At 34.6% G+C, this 5,748-nt stretch overlaps 1 protein-coding gene across 4 annotated transcripts in view; it reads left to right on the top strand.

The window, feature by feature from the left end:
- Positions 1–5,748, top strand: part of LOC106868681 (tyrosine--tRNA ligase, cytoplasmic) — a 79,480-nt gene that overhangs the window by 40,695 nt on the left and 33,037 nt on the right. The window contains exon 1 of one of the 4 annotated variants that reach the window (XM_014914060.2): positions 4,812–4,923. The exons of the other annotated variants lie outside the window; for them this stretch is intronic. The gene's annotated coding sequence lies outside the window, so the exon portion shown is untranslated. Of the gene's footprint in view, positions 1–4,811; positions 4,924–5,748 lie in introns of those variants that run through there. 4 annotated transcript variants of the gene reach the window in all.

The following is a 5,748-nucleotide window of genomic DNA, read 5'->3' as shown; positions in this document are numbered from 1 at the left end:
TATATGTTTTAGCATGTATATATATATATATATATATATATATATGTTTTAGCATGTCTTCCATGTCTTAACAGTTTTTATTATTTTATATATATTTTATATATATATTTTATATATATATTTTTTATTTTATTTTATTTTTTTCGTTTTTCAATATTGTGATTGTATACGCATGTGAGTATATTTATATATAAGTATATACTAAATGTGTATGTATGTACATGCATTTATATGCGTACGCGTGTGTATATATTATATGAGTGTAAGACTGTATCTGGTGTATAAGGGCAACTGTCATGCACATGTCTCCTTCCTCTATACGTATATGTATATACATACACTTGTACATCTGCAGTTGTAAGTGTGTTGATTGATAGGAGGGTGTATATATATATATATATATATATACATTTATATATGCGGTGAGTATGAATATATGCCAGTACAAGTGTGCATATATATATATATATGTTAATATTTGTGTATGTGTATATTTATTTGTATAAATATCTAGCATAAGTGTAGGCATGTATCTAAGTGAGGATGAAGTTGCATATTCATACATACGTATGTGTGTGTATAATTATACATATATATGCTTATACATGTATATGCATGTGTGTATGTGTGTAGAGATGTGTATATGAGCATGTTGTGATGTGTGGATGGGCATTGTGAATGTGTACGTATGTAGTTTTTACAAACCCAGAAGGTGTCTATCTATTGTGAGAATGTGGTTGTGTGTATTTTTTATTTCTTATATTTTTCATGCCTATTAGAGTAACTTCCCTTTTATTCAACGGTTTTCTTTTTTCATAGCGTCTATCATCGAAAATAGCCGATGAAAATACCCCAAATCTATTAGCTTTGGCATTTGAAACTCTGAGCTCTATTATGACAACTTACTGATTGTCTTATGCTATATATATATATATATATATATATATATATATATATATATACATGCATACATACATATATATATATATACATGCATACATACATATATTTTATGTGTGTGTGTGTGTATGTATGTGTGTGTGTGTGTGTGTGTATGTAAGTGTGTGTGTGTGTGTGTGTGTGTGTACTATATATACAGAGCTAATGTTGAGCTACCATAAAGGATATTGAAGTTTCATTGCCTTGGCTAGAACTAAGATGCTTGTGGGCAATATTGCATAACTAAATTCAAAGTATTGTATCACTAAATAATCAGAGCAGAACGAGATCAGAGTGACAGGATAGTCTAATAATGTCTAGGTATCAATTTCTCACTCTTTTGTGAATGGATACTCATTAGTTTTGTGTGCTAAATTTTAAACCAGTTTTGATATATTGTACTACGATTTTGCTTCATTCCTACTTATTATATACTCTCTCTCATATGCTCCTGTTTTTAGTTTGACTCATTTGTATAAGTAAAAATTTTACAGGTAAAAGAAGTATATTCCATCATTCAAAAGCTTTGAATGATAAATTAGGTTTATTATCATTGGCCAGTTCGACTATGGTGGAATCAGTAAGTTGGGTGATGGAAGGAAGGCGATACTGTCTCAATAAATAGCAGTAGCCACCTTTGCTTTATTAGAAATTTCAATGAAATTTGATATTTCATCCAAATTTTTTGTTATAGTAATATCTCATGGAGTGAAATTAGCTAAAAGAGAGTTCCATTGGTGGAAGATATATGACTTCAGTTTTCTTGTTGAAGGGTTCAGCAGACTGTTGCAATATTTGCAGTTTCGCCGAGCAACAAAGATGGCAGTTGAATGCTCAGAAGGACAGGACATGTGGATGTGTGTATCTGATCTTTAAGGCCGAGATTGAGACAAGATGTAGTAAAAACAACAACAGCAGCAATGACGACAACAGATGACAATGTACTCATCATTATTTTCAGTGTGACAGCTGGAAATATCCCCTCCAGTAGCAGCAACAATAACACAAACTACAGAAAACTGGCTGCAAACTGATTTTCTCCAAAAAAACGCCACGGAAGCAAGAGAAACATTAGAACTACAGAAATAACGATTAAGAGAGGCTGGAGTACTCGTGCAAATAAGACAGAAAGATCACTTTGGCAGCGATACAGGAAGGAGCTGGTGCAAAATATAGAGAAATATATGGTAGTGTACAGAAACATTTGCTCAATGCAAAGATGACACAAGCCCAGGTGTAAAAGCACCTGAAGGTGATGTGAGACATGAAAATCTAATTAAATTAGTATAGCATACACTATAGAATGGTGGATACAATGTTTTCTTCTGAGGGTGAGATAAAGAACCACTCCACTACTTTGGCTGAGAACAATGAGTTTACACTAATTTTCTTGTACATGGGCCAGTGAATGGTAAAAGTAAGAGTGCTATGATGCTAGAAATAAGTATGTGTGACTAGTTGCAGCCATTTTGACCAACAAAAAGGGCCAAGTGGGCAATCTAGAGATTGTAGTGTACACTTGAGTGAAATTCCTCTCCCCTTTATTATATATACATACATTCAAACGTAGCAGATAACAGCTAGCCTTTGGCCGCTATTTGGACCCCATTGGTATTGGTGCAATTTGTCTCTTACTCTGTCATGCCAATATGCAGTGTATAACCAATCAGAGCCCCTAACTAAAATCACGTGAGACAGCCTGTTATCAATCCCATTTGAGCCTACTGTTCCTTACAAAAACTCACCTTCTCCTCATCTCGAGGTCTTTGGTTCCAAACCTTTTAAGGTCTAGCCACTGACCACACAAGACACAGCCAGTTCCAGCAACAATGCCAGACAACAATACCCATCCAACAACAACACACCCAGGTTTCAACACAGCACTGTTCATGAATTACTTCATCATGGATCCACAGCAAATATACAACCTGCAAGCCAGACGATAACACCCATCCAACAGCATTACAGCATAGCTAAGGGGGAGCACTGCCTCCTCACTATTCGATGGTGCAGCCTCAAAAATACACTTTACAAATATCTTTCCACAATACAAATTAGTGCTCACCCAGAATATTCTGAAGCACCCCCATACACCAAAGTCTGACCACGAGTCTGTGATTGTGAGAGGGACAAATCGATGGTTTGGATGGTCTGCTCTAAGAGTTTCAAGTAAACATTTTAGACTTGTGTGCCAGCGTCTTGGCAGACGACTCCTGCTACTAGAAAAACAAAATAATTCCCAGTTCTCTGAGCTGTGGAGTTGTGCTCCTGATGAGGACTTGAACAGTGGAGACATTATTTACAATTTCTGTTCCATGATATTCTAAATACAGAGTTTTAGAATTGTGGCCAAGCTAATAGCAAAGAGGTTGGCACCTTTGATGCGATACCGAACAAACTTATTTACAACTACCTCATGTAATACATCATAGAGAGGCTGGGTAACAAACTTGGCTTTGATGGGGATCCAATCAATATGGATCAATCAAAAGCTTTCGAAACGGCTCTCTCTCATTATCTGAATGTTGTCCATATATCATCGGGTTTTGTTCCCATTTTCAGAGTTTGAATTTCTTTAACATGCAGCTGCCTTTGATCACATATCATAACCATTTCAAATCACACGCTCGCTGGGCCCGTCTTCAGTATATAGTAATTCTCAATCCACTGCTGTGGAAACTAAAGGTATTGTGAAGCATCCCATTCACAGTGGGATGTGGGAAAGCCATGTCTCCATGTGTGAACATCATCGCAATGATGTCAGACACTTAATTTTCGCCTGACTAGATTAGAGTGACTACTCTTTCACATGTGGGTACACTGTGGTTGCTAACACACAGACATATGTTGAAGTTTTAATATCTACAAAATATTTCTGGACGTTGAACAGACATTTTTTTCCATGACTCATCTATTTTGATAGACTTGTAGTGAAACCCAAAACTCGGTGTCTAACAAATGGAATGTTGTCATATATTCATTCTCCTCGATCAATTGAGCAATGAGGTCAGTGAAACTTCTACTTTAGCATTCTGTTGAGGGTTAGTGATAGGAAAGAGTGATAACATTCCTACCACTTAACGAAAAGCTGATTGTCAAGGAAAAATGAAAGAAGCCTGTCGTTATATATATATATGTATGTATGTATGTATGTATGTATGTCTTTGTGCCTTTGTTTGTCCACCCACCATTGCTTGACAACCGATGTCGGTGTGTTTACGTCTTCGTAACTTAGCGGTTCGGCCAAAGGGACCGATATAAAAAGTACTAGATTTACAAAGAATAAGTCCTGCTGCCGATTTGTTCGACTATAACTCCTTAAGGCTGTGCTCTAACATGGCCACAGTCAAATGACTGAAACGTGTAAAAGAAAAAAAGATTAAAAGAATAATTATTTGTTCTTTCTATACAAGAGGGACGTAACTCTTACATTCACAAAATATATCGTCAGGCTGCCGCTTTTCTATCTGAGCCCTCTAAACCGCTTACTTATGCAATTATGTTATTGTCATCGTTTAGCTCTAGCTCGTCGCTAACCAAGTAGAACTATTAACTATGATTAAAACCCGTGTCCATCCTATTTCGGGGTCATCCAGAGCTACATTATCTCTTTTACTTTTCCCTCATTTAAAATGACAGAATATGGTCTTAGGAATATTTTACTCATAGCCCTAACAACTCGAATAATCCCATAGAGATATTTATAAGCATATGAATAAATAAAACTGGTTGTGAATAAACAAATAAAGCATATGAATAAATAGAACAGCGTGTGAGAATTTCGTCAGTGACGAAACTTAAAACACCTGTGTTGATTGATATCAAAATTAAACAAGAATCTAGAGTTACCTCGCTTTATTTTTGCTATTTGTTAACGTCTTAAGGGATCTTTCCCAAACATCTGATGTAATCATTCATTGCCAGATCTTTTCTAGTTTGCGGACGTAAATTTCAAAATATCAGCCTACATTTACCGGCTTGAAGGTAAGGCTTTATTATTAAAGCAAAATATGTGTAGCTAATCAATATGTAATAATGCATTAAATATTTAACAAACATCTGTCCATCTGTGGATATGTGATTTCACATTTTGTTGCCAAATTGCTTTAAATTGATTTAAATAACTGAAAGGGGATAAAAAAAATTACTTTCATTTTAAATCATAATTCGTCTGCTCAGCAATACGTAGAAAACCAATTTTATATATTTTCCTCTTTCCCAAAATACATTTAAAACCAAACCTAAGGAAACGACAATGAGAAAGCGAATAAAATTGGCTCGATGAAGACACTTTCTGTTCTAATAGTTTATAAATATTTGCAAAAATAAAATAAATTTCATTATGTATTTAAGTAGAGGAAGGACAGGTGATTCATTTAAAAAATAGGTTGGCTCGAAATACACCTGGTATCTTGTACATAAATCAGTGATTGTCACGCGCAAGGCACACTAAGAAGCAACTTTCTTCAAGTGCCTTTTTAAAACTTTTTTTTTATATATTTATATTTAGATATTAGGAAACAGAATTAAATTTTATGGGTTCTATAACACTTTTTGACCCCGATAATATATCTGAAAATGAGATATGTAAAGTTACTTTATCTAATATGTACAATAAGTATACGTCTTAAAGTTCTTGTAAAAAAAAAAAGGCTTCGTGAATTGTTAGTCGATTGTGTAGAGTTTAATAGATTTAATGGTTTCATTTTCATTTTATTGTTTTATTACATCCTTCGCTTTTTGCTGATTCTTAATTAAACTTTTTAATTGAAAAAGAAGAGAGAAAACGTTTATTCTGTTGTGTCTGGG

The sequence above is a fragment of the Octopus bimaculoides genome, chromosome 2 (assembly GCF_001194135.2).
Source record: "Octopus bimaculoides isolate UCB-OBI-ISO-001 chromosome 2, ASM119413v2, whole genome shotgun sequence".
NCBI classification, from domain to species: Eukaryota; Metazoa; Mollusca; class Cephalopoda; order Octopoda; family Octopodidae; genus Octopus; species Octopus bimaculoides.
The sequence above is the reverse complement of the archived record's forward strand: the minus strand, read 5'-3'. Positions and strand labels throughout refer to the sequence as shown.